Below are 16,300 nucleotides of genomic sequence, written 5' to 3' on the forward strand. Positions count from 1 at the left end.
TTATTCTTCAAAATTCTGTAGCATTGCATTTATTATTTGTAAATGGATATTTTTTTCAGAAAAATCACAGCAAATCCAGCCATTGGTGGTAAGATTTTAAGCTAGAGTTTTCTCCAGAGAGATTTATTTAGAACAAGCCTTTGAACCATTTAAAAGCAAACCAAGCAAATCTTCATGAATTTTCCCCAAAGAAATCACCCCATTTCTAAGCAGAAGATCAGATGATATACAACAGCCAATACTGACTTATTGAAGATGTTATCCAATCCTCTGTTTTTCCTCATAATGTTTTAAGAAGATAGGGACACGTTATGCTACTGAGTCTTCAAAGGAAGCAGAAAAATCCAGTACATAATTTTAACCCGGGGTAGAAAATTTGAAGTTGACATGAACTTGGCTTCAATGTAGTATTACAATCCATGTCTTTGCCTTTGGGAAAGTATGAAGATTGGTTCTTATGCTGGAGTGTGAGCTTTTAATTTTAAGACAGACCCAAGAAGTCCTGGACCAAACTACGAAACTAACAATATTACTAGCTCCATCACTGCTGGCCTATCATGAATAACTTCTCAATTTAAAAGGCACTTTCACTGACATTACTTAGTTTAATCTCCCAAGGGGAACACTACTAGGCATCATGAGATTTCCACAGAATCAGTACCACATCCATCAAAGAACTGAAGTTGAGGAGTCTAAAGAAACAGGAGAAGGTAGTGAAAAGGGACAACTGAACAGGTTTGATTTCTACTTAGGAAGTACCACTACCATTGGAGAGCAGAGCACTGCAGTTGTGGAATCCAGAGTAAAGGGAGATAAAAGAAATTCTAAGTCCCAGCCAATGTTTAGTCTCTTGTGGATCACAATAAAAATGAGAGGACTTGAATTTGGGAAGATTATACATGATTTGGCACTACATCAAAAATCATAAGTTTAAGAGAACTGAAGTACTGAGAAATAGAGTTTAGTGTAGTGTTAGCCTCATTTTATTGATAAGAAAAGAGAGAATCAGGAAAATGAATAACTTGATTAAGAATTCAAAATGAGAAAGTAACCAAGTAGGGATAAGAGACCCAGGATGAGACCTGTACCACATTATTCCACATGGGAACCTCCTTAATCTTGAGATATGGTATAAGTGTGGTAAGTCCTCATCTATCATAACACAAGTCAATAAATGTCAAAAACTTGTAACTCAAGAATTAGCAGTGTAATTATTTCATTTGGCAATATGAAATTAATGACCACAGTAAATAATAAGATAAATTAGTAGAGTTAAAGTGGTTCCTTCTAAGCAGCAATACTGAGTATGGGAAGACACATCTTTAAATATTTAAACTTTAAAAATTAAAAATAAATAAATAAAACTTAAATCACAATGCATTAGAATGAGCCCTAGACATGGTGTCTTTTACTAGCTTCAAGATGACTTTACCAAAACTCCCAATTAAAAAAATCTGTATAACAGGTTGACTATTATATTTATCTATATAATACATGTAATTTTCTACCCTCCCTATCAAATAGAGTAGAGCTCTATTGAAAGAATTTATACATGGGACATAACTTCTGTTGACATTAGAAGATTCTTGAGATATAATCATAGTTCTACTAATATACTTACTGTGATTGTTAGATCATGTGGTACAAAGCGGAAAGTACTTAATAGTTAAGATAAAGATACACATCTGAGAGAGTGGTTCAAGATAGCAGCATAAAAACAGCCTGAACTTGCCTCCTCCCACTGACACAACAAATATATAGCTGCCTATGGATCAATTCCCTCTGAAAAGAACCCGAGAACAAACTGAACACCTGCTTCATGACAAAGGATAAAAAGGACCACATGAAGATGAATAGGAGAGGCAGAGAAATGCTCTCACCCAGAATGCCAGCACATAATAGGGAGGGATCTCACCAGATGACATTTCTCCCAGGGGAGCAAGGGGTTGCCACCTCACATTAGGCACCCCAGCCCCTAGGATCTACTCCAGGAAGATGAGTCCCCAGAATGTCGGCTTAGAAAACCAACGAGGCTGACATCCAAGGATCCCACAGCGCTGTAGGAAACAGAGACTTCCCTCTTAAAGGGCTCATATGTGGTCTCACTCTCCTTGAGACCCAGTGAAATAACAGCAGTTAGAAATTTGCAAATTGAAGAGCATTGGCTAGAGGGGCAGGAGATGGTGGAAAGATTCCCCAGAGATGGAGACACTGGCAGATGCCAATGTTGCATTGCAAACCTTACCTGCCAGCACAGGCTGGTGAGCTTGAACGTGGGGCAAGTGATAGCGGCACCTCCTTCCACGTTGCTGAAGCCAAAGAGCTCCCGCCCGCGGTTACAGCACCTGACTCCTTGGCTGGGACTGGCAAGTTCAAGTGGTCCTGTACAGCACAGGGAATATAGTCAATAATATTGTAATCACTTTGTAGGGTAACAAGGTAACTAGACTTATTGTCCTTCAGAATATATTGAATCATATGATGTATACCTAAAACTGATATTGTATGTCAATTACACTTCAATTAAAAAAAAGCTACACGTGCATTGGAAAAGCCAGAATTAAATGGCCTTGTGTCCATTGACTTCAAAATGCACTAGAATGATGAATAATACATTTTTGTGTCTCAGCTATCCATGGCATTTGTGACCTACAATTCCTCTGCTCTGAAGAGCAAAAGGTACACACATTTCATTGAATTTTTACCATAAGGACTTGTGACGAAGGCTATGCCCCAAGCACGTTGGTTAATGCGGAGAAAATCACATCCATATACACCTCTTGAATTCATATCCCAAGATTAAAATACTGGTGGTGCATCCCTGCACAGATGGCTTGGATGGGAAAAGGGTATCAATTCCTGGCAGAGTCTCTATGTGGCCTTAGAGAGTAATAGCTTGGCCTTCAGTGACATGCAAAATTTTATATTCACTTCAGTTAAAAACTACACCTTGTACATTTACAAGTAAAAGACTTCATCATACCTATGGTCCTAAGGGAAGCCATGGAATTACTAAAACCTGTCTTTCAGAGTAACTGCTAAAAGCAACACTTTATTAAGACGGGGCCCTGACATTTTAACATTTCCATCGTCTTTGCCGTAAACTGGCATTCCTTAGGTGGTAAGCCAGAGAATATGCATTTGGAACAAATGCACTGTATGGCTGGATCCATGTTTTTCTCTCCATTTCTGCTTCTGGTTTGCACACTTCCAAACCATCTTCAGCTTAGTTGGCAGAGTCATCCATCTTAAATAAATACCTGACCCAGTCTTTCCACTGCTTCAGTCCCTTTAGATGGAGTCACGCAGCTCACAGAATGAACCACAAATTCTTAGCAAGCTATACAAGATCGGCTATGACCTGGCTTTTCTCCAACTGTCCAGACTAACATTTTGTAACCATTTTTAATGTGCCTGGCACTGCACTAAGTCTTTAATGTGAATTATACCTTTAAAACTCAGCACAATCTCCTGTGAGTACTACTATCATCCACATTTTATAGATGAGAAACTGAGGTTCAGAGAGGGTAGTTTTACCAAAGTTACAGTATTACTAAGTGGTGAAGCTAGGGGTTCAAGATCAATATCTTTCTCTCTGGAGCCACTCCTGCTTCACTTAGTATGGTTTTGTGATTCCAATCTCCATTTTCTCTCTATTTGTGAGCTTCCTCATTTATACTGGGAGCACAGTGCATTTTCTTCTAAAACACAGCTTTAGTAGCTGAGTATTTTTATTCCACAACAAAGAAACTAAGTCATTTCTATTTTTTGCAGGAAGTTTTTAAAAAGAGAGAAAACAAAATTTGAAATAGGAATATGAGACAAAATCATGACAGTGTAGGAGGAGGATTTAAATGAAGTCTAAAGAAAGATAAAGAAAGCGGTGGAAAATCTTTGAACACTCTCAAATTCTATAGGCTGGAGAGAATTGAAGTGGGGGGAGAGAGAGAGAGAATGAGATATCCTAATTTTTTTTTTATCAAGTTCCAAGAAGTAAGGGATGGTAAATAAGTATCAATTATTCACTTATTATTATTCTCAAAGACTTTAAATTTTTTTATCATAGTCTTTATTTGGTATGCTGTTATTATTTACTTACTTTAACAAACATAGAAAAAGTATTTATAAGGACCTTTATATATTTGCATATCACAGTGGTCTCCCTCCATTCTAGATTTTCCCAGATGCAAATCCTCCAACCTTGGAGGTTTTTCAGGATTGTAACTATGAAGTTTTGCAGAGTGGTGGGGATGGAGTCTGCTATATTTGTTGCTTCCTAAAGACACGAGTTTTTTGGGTTTTTATTTTGTAACTCTGGCTTTGTTTATGCTGCTGCCTCCCCTTGGGCATACAGTATATTTCTTTTTGTTCTTTTCTAACTCCTACTTGTCCTTGGAGGTTAACTTAGGTGAGATCATACCTTCTCTCCCATGACCACACACATTCTGGAACAGGTTTCCCTTCTCAGATCATCTATAGCACCTTGTACATGTGTCTGTGATGGCATTTCCACATTGTACATAAATTGTCTGTCTTCCAGTGGAAGAAACATGCCTTTTGTTGTTTGTTTGTTTTTAGTGATAGTGTTACATAATAAGTAAGAATGTTGATGCAGGAACCAGTCCTGGCTCTACCTTTTACTATCTGAGAGGACTCATGGAAATTAGTCCACTTCCCTGTGCCTCCGTGTCCTTATCTATAAATGGGAATCATCAAAATAACTACTTTATAGGTTAGTTGTGCCAATTCATGTGAAGTGATTAAAAAGATAGCTGGCACATAAAAGGATCTCAGTGTTAACTGAGCTGACCGATTTGTCTACCTATGTCAAGAGACCTTGATTAACCAACATGATTTCATTCCTTTAGATCTTATTTTCTCCCCTAATTAAAAAAAGAAAAGAAAATATTGAGGGTCCAGATTTCTGAAAGAGTGGAGAATACCTGTGTTCAAGAAATAAATGAACTTCCCCATATTTTATCTGGACCTACCATAGGACTTACCACTTTTCACCTTGTGATAGAGTTCTCTGGTATTCCTGTTTTATATCTTCCCTGAGCAAGTTGGGCCCATATCTTCATTTGTATCTTACCTTTTTAGTGCCTAGTTTGTTACCTTGATGCATAATAGAACCTCAAATGTTTGCTACATGAAAATCTATAAATATATCTACAAGGAATTGAAAGAACCAGTAAGCCTGATACTATAAAGGGTTAACTTGAATTGTTGTTCTTCAAATTGGACTCTGTGACCATGAATCACTGTTAATATCCTCAGAAGTAAGAAACCTTATAATTATAAAATATAACTTCATAAATTTCTATTACAATTCCAGACACTATAAAAATCAAAATATATTCCCACCCTCTAAAATCTTAATTCAACAGAACAGTTAAGCACTTGGTGAGTATTTATAGACTTCACTGCCTTATGGTAGATATTTGGTAGTAAATATTCAGGATTAGACATTTGCTCTCAAGGAACTTACAAGTGTTTGATGTCATCCTTCTCCTTTAACTACATTTTAAATATATTTTTATGATTCATCAAAATAACCTCACTTTAATAGCAAATGATATATTCTGCTTGTCTGTGTACAATATATTCTGTGCAATATATCCCACAGAGAAGAGCTAACATATTTTTTTTGCAGTTCACTAAATATCAGAAACCCTATATTTAATCAGATATTTGAAGAAAAGTACTGATGTACTTGGGCAAAAAATTAAAAGAAACTAAACCTACTAAAACTTTTAATTAGATCTAATGTTTTCTTACTCCATTTAGCAAATCAAATAATTCATTGATTGAAATAAAAGTTTATTCTCCTTTTATTAATAATTGCCATTAATCTTATGTGTTAGCTTTTAAACCTGTGAAGCTCCTAAACACTACACAGACTCAGCCTGAAGAACTCTGTTAAGTCCCTATTTCTAAGCTCTCTCTAGTGCACACTATCATTCTCCTCTCTCTCTCTCTGGACTGTGCTTTCTTTATTTTAGATCCTTTCTTCCTTCACTTGCTTTCCCACAGATTGCTTTGAAAACTGAAGGGCTTAAGTGGCAACAGAATTTTACACCCAACACTTTAGTCTCAACAATGCTTTGCAAATGCCATTCTATCTGTCCACAACCATCTCTTCCTATACTGTGGCTGGCTACCTGGAAAAGTCTACTCCCTTCCAGGACACAGCTCTAAAGGGTCATTCTGGAGAATATCTCTGGCATCTCCACACCAAGATCAATTTAGTTTCTCTACATCATCTAACATCATGAGGACATTTCAAACATTGAATCAAACTTCTCACACATTATTTCATTTCACCTGCGCAATGGTCCTGCAAAATATACACTATTACAATCACAAGCTAATGGCTAAACAAATGGTGGCTAAGTAAGGTTAATTCATTTGCTGAAATTTACTATGTAGAGGAGCTGGGATTCAAATATAGGTCTTCATGACTCCAAATCCTGAGTTCATAGCCATGAATCTATATAAAATGCTATTAAAACTCAGTGCTCTATAATTACCTATTCTATGCTCATTCTGCAGCTACATACTTAGGTCTTTGAGGAAATGGACCTATCATTACATTTTTAATGCCCAGAACTAGGGGTTTAATAAGTATTTATGGGATGGATTGATGAGTTGGTGGATAGAGAGAGATGGAAGAAAGAAAGAATATGCAGACTGGAGGACAGACAAATGACTGAATGAATGGCTGAAAAACTGAAAAGATCGAATGCCTGTGGGTTGGCTTTTGGTCTGACATTGTGATAAGATTTACTTCTTGTGTCTGCTTCCCCATTCTCTGCCATGGCTTATCTGCCTATACAACCATTCATGAATGCTAATATATCCTGACTATTTTTCACCTATTGTTGTTAATATATACTAATTTTCATTTCTGGGAGTGCTTATAGAATATATTGCTGATATCTGAGTAGTGCTTTAATTTTGCATGCATTCTTCAAGATAATATATGTAATATTTTCTGAAGTAATATTTTGCAAAAAATAGGTTTAATTCACCATTGAGTATGTGACTAATAAATGCTTTTTATATGAATAAATTAATCAAAATGAATGCATTAAGGAATTAATCAATCAATCAAGCACCTCATCAATGCTTGAATATAGAAACTGGATTAAGCTACAAACTCATGTTAGTTTCACACTGTGGCCAAGAGACCTGACAGTTACTACCCAAATATGACTCTGTGACAGGTATTCTGTGACTCTGTGATGGTAAGCTCTAACGCATACTGAATCATATAATCCTCATAATAGCCGTGTTAATATGTTTTCATTCCCATCTCAGATATCTGTAAAGGCTCAGAGACCTTACATTTGATGCATTAAGAAGCCAAGCACGTATGAAGCAGCAGAACTCAGATTCAAATCATATCATTCTGATTCTCTATCGCCTGCACTTTTCTTTGTACGTGGACTACAGAATGCCTTTGAAAGTTATATAAATTTGGTTCGCAGTGTTTAAAACAATTATACCCACTTTCCTAATGACACTGAGGTTTGCTGGTCAGATATATTACTATAGTTACCAACCTTCATCCTGAAAAAGATAATTAAAACTATGAGAAAAGCTGAATACTCAATTACAGATAACATTCTTCATCACACTGGCCTCAGCTGCCTTCTGAGGAGCTGCGTAAAAGAGAGCCTAGTACTTCCCCTATATAACTCAGTACGATCTACCTTCTGATCCTTTCCTCCCCCTGCCTTCTCCATACATAGAAAGATAATCATGTATTTATGTAAGGCCTTTTATGGCTCAACGTATTTTTCAAAAGGTGATTCATTCTGGAGAAGCTTTCTTGTGATTACTGACTTGGCATATTCTCCAAAATAAAACTGCACCTGGAGTACATACATTTTCCCAGGACAATGCTATACACCTGTTTTATCCCAAACTGAGAACTCATTGATTTTATTTTTTCTTTTAATAGCTAATTTTTTCCCCAGCTTTACTGAGTTATAATTCACACAAAAAAATTGTATATGGGGCTTCCCTGGTGGCGCAGTGGTTGAGAGTCCGCCTGCCGATGCAGGGGATATGGGTTCGTGCCCCGGTCCGGGAAGATCCCACGTGCCGCGGAGCAGCTGGGCCCGTGAGCCATGGCCGCTGAGCCTGAGCGTCAAAAAGAAAACGCACTAAAGGCAAATAGAAATGGCTTTTTTGATATACTTGGAAAAAATTATAAACTTAATAAACTTCTCCTGATTTCTTGTTGTATTCCCCCTTACCAGATAGTAGTTTGGGGATCTTTTTCTGATCTGTTTTTTTTTTCCTTTGTTTTTTTTAAACATCTTTATTGGAGTATAATTGCTTTACAATGGTGTGTTAGTTTCTGCTTTATAACAAAGTGAATCAGTTATACAGATATACTCTTTTAGCGAATTTACAATATACAGTATTATTAACTATAGTCACCATGCTGTAACTAGACCTCCAGAACTTTTCATCCTGAATAACTGAAATTTATACCTTTTGACCAACACCTCCCCACTTCTCCCAACCCCTGGGCTCTGGCAATCACTCTTCCAACTGCTTTTATGAGTTCAACTATTTTAGATTCCATATGTAAGTGAGATCACACAGTATGTGTCTTTCTGTGTTGGGTTTATTTCACTTAGCATAATGTCCTTCAGTTTTATCCATGTTGTCACGAATGATACGATTTTTTTTTTGACTCAAAAATATTCTATTGTATATGTTCTCATTGTATACGTATACCATATTTTCTTTATCCATTCATCCATCAACAGATATGTAGGTTGTTTCCATATCTTGGCTATTGTGAATAATGTTGCAGTGAACTTGGAGATGTAGATATCTCTTCAAGATACTGATTCTACTTCCTTTTGGATATATACCCAGAAGTGGGATTACTAGATCATATGGTAGTTCTATTTCAAACTTTTTGATGAACTGTTTTCTATAATGACTGTACCAATTTACATTTCCACCAAGAGTGTCCAAGGATTTCCTTTTCTCTATATCCTCATCAACACTTGTTATCTTTTGTCTTGTTGATAATAGCCATTTTAATAGATGTAAGATGCTATCTCATTGTAGTTTCAATTTTCATTTCTCTGATGATTAGTGATGTTGAATACCTTTCATATACCTTTCAACCATTTGTATGTCTTCTTTGGAGAAATGTCTATTCAAGTCCTTTGCCTATTTCTTAATTGGGTTATTTGGCTTTTTATGCTATTGAGTTTTTTGAGTTCCTTATATATTTTGAATATTAAGCCCTTAATAGATGTATCATTTGCAAATATTTTCTCCCATTTCATAGATTTTCTCTTCAATCTGTTGACTGTTTCCTTTACATGAAAACTCATCAGTTTTAGGACCATGATAACCTCAAAGGGTTAGGAAATGAGAAAAAAGAAGAAAAAAAAAAAAAAAAACTAACGGATTCTTCCTTAAAGGCAATAATTTAGATCTTTAAAGAAAATGTAATGGTTCTAAATTATATATTTTCTTATGAAAAGCTACTTATTCACTATTCATAAGAAAATCTTTTAGATTATTTATAATATGAGACTATATGAAATAGGATTGCTTCAATGAATTAATTTTAAAGGTTAGTGAGAAATCAGAAATCATTACAAGAAAGAAAATATATGGACTAAGTGTTTAAGATAAGTTAATTACTGTAGTTGAACATGTACATTAGAGTAAACTTTCTGGCAGCTAAGTTAATGAAGGAAGACACTTGGTGGTTCATAGCGTTCACGGATACGAGAAAATAAGATGATTATCAGGAGAGGCAATTTCTTCCTGGGCACTGCACTAGGAGGATTTCACCTTGAGCAGAGACAAAACTGAAACGGGTGAGCATGGACTCTGGATTACACAGTCCTGAATGGGGACTTCTCTGTGCATAAACTTGGATAGGTTAAATAACTCTTCTAAGATTTACCTCAGTAAACATAATTTATGTTTAACATTTAATTAATTCAAAAAATATATATATATATACTCATTTGAATTGAAAAAGAAAAATGACAAATTAAATCTATGTATACCCATGTTTAGGAACAAAGTATGACCAATACCTCTGGAGATCCCTGGATGGCCCTTCCGGGACCCATCCCTTTCTCTCCACCCACTCTCAGAAATAATCAAGCTCATGAATTTTTAGAGTAGCCAATCCCTTAGGGTACTTTAAAGTTCTTCCCTTATGTCTGTGTATCTCTAAACAAGATATTGTTTAATTGTTTGTGTTTTTGAAATTCATATACATGTAATGATAGTGAATAATTTTTTTCCGCAAATTGCTGTTTTCACCAAAATGTATGTTTGAGATTCATCTCTTTGGATACATTTAGCTGTAGCTCAGTGATTTTCATTACTGGTCAAAAGGATATAGAGCCTATCACCACCATTCTGGCCTAATGGGCATCAGGTGCTCATATGTGATTAATCACAATACTTGATTAATGAAACATTAAAAAAAGTTCCACGCAAGCATTCACATTTTTTACTTAGTTAATTTCAAATTGTTTTCCAGAGTGGTTACATTTTTACTAGCAGAACCTGTTGCTTCACATTACAGCCAATAGTTAGATGTTTTAATTTCTCCAAATCTGGTGGATGAGATATTATGTTATCTCATTGTCATGGTAATGTGACTTCATTTTATTTCTAGTGAAGTTGAGTATATTTTTATATGTTTATTGCCTAGTCATCTCTCTTAACTTTATCTTTAAAGCTCAGTGAAATATATTATACGTATTTATTAAAATGATGAAAAGAGATACATACCAAAATACCCAGCAAAAATCCTGGTACAGAGCTGGTATTTAACATTTATCAATAACCACCCTTAGCCTTCACCCTTTACACAACTAAGAGCTACTTGATAAAATGACAAGTAACAATTTCCTCCAAGGTTTTTAAAACATACCAAAATATTGTTCATATTGTTCAAATAAATGCTCCTTTAGCACACATGTATATACACTCTCACACACATGCGTACTCACCTAATTCACTGAAGGCATTTCTGTAAAAAGCTGAATTTAAATTGTCTTATTATATTCATGTTTGCATTCAAACTTAACAAAGAGAAAGAGCCTAGAATTAAATGACCTGGCTAATGAGGAATTTATTCCAAAGACAAACCACTATATATAAAATAGGTAACCAACAAGGACCTACTATATAGCACAGAGAACTATACTCAATATCTTGTGATAACCTAGAATGGAAGAGAATGTAAAAAAAGAATATATATATATATATATATATATATATCAAGCACTTTACACCTGAAACTAACACAGCATTGTTAATCAATATTTCAAGAAAAGTAAAAAAAATAATAATAATAATGTGTGTGGGAAATCAAGGAAGTTTTGTTTATTTGTCTGTTTGTGTTGTGTTTTTAGCCGCCTCGTTGGGGCAGCCCCTGAGCCCAAATCACAATGGGGATGTTCTCCAAACTATAGTAAGTGTGATAAAAGTCCAATTTTATGTAAATTTCAAAAGTTACAAATATTTATGCAGTAGCAAACTCATATATTTTAATAAAAGACAGCAATATTGTACAACTTTCTATATTTTGCGGGCACAAAAACTTTTATAATGACTAATATATACAAAATAAGCTTCCAGGAAAGCAGCAGGGACTCTTTTGTCAGCTCCTAAAGTTTTGGAGGGATTCCAAGTACATCTTAGTCATTTTTAGAGATTTGAAACTAAATTTAAATAGTGGAGATGATAACACCTTCTTTGAGGATTATTTTTAAAATGAGAGGGTATGTGTAGAAATCGACCAAAAGATAGCACTCAGTAATAATTAGTAATAATTTAATAAATATTTTTTTTAAATTTAACAAATATTTATTGAGGGCCTTATATGTGTTGGGTGGGCACTATGCTAGGCACTTGGATATACATATTATAAGAGAAAAATAATCTAACAAATAAAACAAACTAAAACAGAAGTTATCTATTATATATATAATATATATATATATTTTTTTCCTCCTAAATCTTCCAGCAGATGTGATTTGAATATTGGTATAATGTTCTAGTTATCATAAAGTATACATTAACAATATAGAACTTGCTTTTCACTAACCACATATTTTGGGCTGATAAATCTTTATTGTCAGGGTTGCCCTGTGCATTGCAGCATGTTTGCTGGCATCCCTAGCTTCTGTTCCCTACGTGCCAATGGCACCACCAGCCATGTCATGACAATCAAAAGATGTCACCAGATATTGCCAAATTTCCTTAAAGGGCAAAATTACCTACAGTTGAGGGTCACTGGGTTAGAAGAAATAGTAGAATTAAAAGAGCTGGGTCTTATGGTATTTCTATTTTTAGTTTTTTAAGGAAGTTCTATACTGTTCTCCATAGTGGCTGTATCCATGTACATTCCCACCAACAATTCAGGTGGGTTCCCTTTTCTCCACACCCTCTCCAGGATTTATTTGTAGATTTTTTGATGATGGCCATTCTGACCGGTGTGAGGTGAAACCAGTGGTTTTGATTTGCATTTCTCTAATGATTAGTGATGTTGAGCATCTTTTCAACATGTACCCCAAAGTTCATTGCAGCACTACTTACAATAGCCAGGACATGGAAGTAACCTAAATGTCCATCGACAGATGAATGGATAAAGAAGATGTGGTACATATACACAATGGAATATATCCTCAGCCATAAAAAGAAACTAAATTGAGTTATTTGTAGTGATGTGGATAGACCTAGAGTCTGTCATACAGAGTGAAGTAAGTCAGAAAGAAAAAAACAAATACCGTATATTAACGCATATATATGGAATCTAGAAAAATGTTACTGACGAACCTATTGTCAGGGCAGGAATAGAGACTCAGATGTAGAGAACGGACTTGTGGACATGGGAGGGAAGGGGAGGCTGGGACGAAATGAGAGAGTAGCATTGACATATATACACTACCATGTGTAAAATAGACAGCTAGTGGGAAGCTGCTGTATAGAACAGGAAGATCAGCTCAGTGTTTTGTAATGACCTAGATGGGTGGGATGGGGAGGATGGGAGGGAGGTTCAAGAGGGAGGGGTTATATGTATACGTACAGCTGATTCACTTTGTTGTACAGCAGAAACTAACACTACATTGTAAAGCAATTATACTCCAATAAAGATATTAAAAAATAATAATAAAGCAGTGGACTGGGAGAAAAAAGACCTAGGATTGAAATCTGGCTTTTTCCACTGACTGTTTTCTGCATTTATTTAACCAGGAACAGAATTTAGAGAATGATGCATATAGTTATAGAGCTCTTCTAACGGGATTTATAAGAAATTTTAGATAATTCCCTGTGTTTATAAAGCAAGACCTGATCTTTCAGGCACCAGAGAAAAAAGTGAAAATCCTAGTTCCCAGAATTAACATCTACATAGCTCACAGCTGAGTAAAATAAATACTAGACATCTTATGCTATTGGTAAGCTCATTAACTCTCTGTGTCCTTCTCTAAAGCCCAGTTTCCTTACCTGTAAAAGGAGGGGTGACTCCTTACTTCTCAAGTTTGTGTTGAATATCCAGTTAAGGATTTCCACTAGTCCATATATTGACTTTGTCATCCTTTAATATACAGTATTATAATGAGTTGTTTGTTCACAAGTTTCTAGCCCAGTATCTGATATATAGTAACAAGTGATAAACAATTGTCATGTGAACGACTTATTTGGTGAATCTATGTTGTCCAATGTATTGGTTAATTGTCCTTCCTTTCTTCCTCCCTTCCTTTTTTTTTTGCAGTACGCGGGCCTCTCACTGTTACGGCCTCCCCCTTTGCAGAGCACAGGCTCCGGACGCACAGGCTCAGCGGCCATGGCTCACGGGCCCAGCCACTCCGCAGCACGTGGGATCTTCCCGGACCGGGACACGAACCCGTGTTCCCTGAATTGGCAGGCGGACTCTCAACCACTGCGCCACCAGGGAAGCCCCTCCCTTCCTTTTCATTGCTTTCCTTTTCTTTTCTCTCCTCGAAAAAAAATTTATACTACCAATATAGCCAGAAGCCACAATTTTAGACAGGTTATGTAAGCAGCCATAATTTCTTATCTTTTTAGGGCCATCCACACTAAACAAAATTCTTCCTACAGGTGCTCACCAATTAATCGAATTCATATAACAGAACACAGAAACTTTTATCTGAACATTAGGAAGTTTATTTCAAGTGAAAATATCTTTATAAAGATTCAAGGGATGTATGCTGCTTAAATTTTTAATCAAGTGCAAGTGAGCGATATAAATTCTTTTGCAATGACCAATTTGGCCCAGGAAATCAAGGAATCTCCCTCTGGCCTCTCTCTGAGGAAAAAAAAATACCCCCTTTGAACATTCTTGGCCAATGGTCATTTAATTTCCATTATTAACCATCCTTATGTCACGTTAAAGAAAAGTCTAAGGTCCATGAGTGGAGCAGCAGGGATATCCCAAGACCAAATCTGGCCTCCTCACTCTTGTCTCAGCTTGTAATAATATAAAAATTTAGAAAGATCAAGGCTTCTAAATAAGATGAGCTCAAGACAGACACAGGATCAGGGGAGAGCTTGAAACTGAGAATCAGAGGAACTTGTTGGAAACCCAACACTGCTACTTGCTAGCTATGGGATTCTGAACAGACAGAGCAGCTCTCTGAATCTCACTTTCCTCATCTGTAAAATAGGCATGATAATATATATGTTGCTTATGTGGGACAAAGCTAATGTAAATAAAAATCAAAGTGACCAGAAAACTGGGAGAAGAAATTCCATCACAGAAAACAAATGAATCAAGAGTTAACATTTGGAAGTATTTTGACTTGAGGTGGTTTATTTGGTCTGTTGGCTTGATTTTTTTGAGAATTTTTCCTTCAGGATAGAAAGAAAAACTTTAAGATTGACTCAATTCCTATACTTCTATTTAATGAGAGAAGGGGAGAAGAGAGAACAGGAGAGGAGAGATCCCAGGCTAATATCAAGTCTCGTGGCTTAGCAAACAGCCTAGGGAAGGAAGAGTTTCTCCCAGCAGAAAAGAAAAAAAAAGTTTCCTAAAAATAATTTTGCCTATCTTTAAATAATTACAACCCTAGAGAAATAAAAGCATTAAGATGTATATACATCCATACAGAAACCTACAGGGTATGAGTCTTCTCTAACTCCATCCATCTTGGTTGTGCCTGGTTAATTACAAACTTCTGGTTTGCATGCCTGGTTAATGACATGTCTGGTTAATTAGGAACTGGTTAATTAGCCTAGAAAAACCTGGTTAATTACAAACTTTCCTATCCTAGAAAAAACACTGTGAAGTGAACACAGGTAGAGGTATGGGAAATTAATTTTCATTATTTTCTTTTAGAGAATAGAATATTTGTTGAAGAGGGTCTCTGTCTTTCAAATACCTACAGCAAAGTGAAGAGGTTGGTGGTTTTCTGTTACAAAATCAAAGAAATGAATCATTTACAAGATAGTGTGCTCTATGGAAATAGAAATGTCTAGTCTCAGCTCTACCATCAAAAAACCAAGTGACTAGAGAAAACGTTTAGCCCTCTGTAATGGGTTTAATAGTGTCCCCCAAACTTCACATACACACAGAACCCCAGGATGTGATCTCATTTGGAAATAAGGTCTTTGCTGATGTACTTAGTTAAGGATCTTGAGATGAAGTCATCCTGAATTCAGGGTGGACCATACATCCAATTACTGGTATTCTTATAAGAAGAGGAGGGGACAAAGAGAGACCCTGAGAGAAGAAGTCCATATAAACACAGAGGCAGAAATTGGAGTTTTGCACATAGAAGTCAAGGAATACCAAAGATTGCTGGTAACCACCAGAAATTAAGAAAGAGGTATGGGACAGTTTCTCTTTTAGAGCCACCGGAAGAAAAGAACCTTGTTGACATCTTGATTTCAGGCTTCTGGTTTCCTGAACTGTGAGAAAATAAATATCTGTTGTTTTAAGCAATGGAATTTGTGTTATTTTGTTACAGAAGCCCTAGAGGAAACATACACCTTCCCTGTACTTTTATTATTTCATTTCTGTATGCTATGATAGAGCTAGACATGTATCTTAGATGCCCAACTACACTGTATTTGGGTTGGGATAACAATGGTTAAAAAGATAGACACATATGCATTAGGAATTGAGCCATGCAATTTTTAGAAACTAAAAACAGCCTGAAAATTGTTATGCCGGTGGCCAATACAAGGTGTTATGGGGAAATATGGCAACCTGGGAGGTGGATGGACGTGAGGTCCTGGGGCAGACAAGGAAAGCCTCCAAAGAGAG

General features: G+C 36.0%; 1 protein-coding gene across 1 annotated transcript in view; it reads right to left on the minus strand.

The window, feature by feature from the left end:
- TENM4 (teneurin transmembrane protein 4) overlaps nt 1–16,300 on the minus strand; it is a 2,953,681-nt gene that overhangs the window by 1,985,033 nt on the left and 952,348 nt on the right. Inside the window, exon 6 of the mRNA XM_079930721.1 lies at nt 2,246–2,382. The gene's annotated coding sequence lies outside the window, so the exon portion shown is untranslated. The remainder of the gene's footprint in view (nt 1–2,245; nt 2,383–16,300) is intronic.

The sequence above is a fragment of the Stenella coeruleoalba genome, assembly GCF_951394435.1.
Source record: "Stenella coeruleoalba genome assembly, chromosome: 8".
Taxonomy (NCBI): Eukaryota; Metazoa; Chordata; class Mammalia; order Artiodactyla; family Delphinidae; genus Stenella; species Stenella coeruleoalba.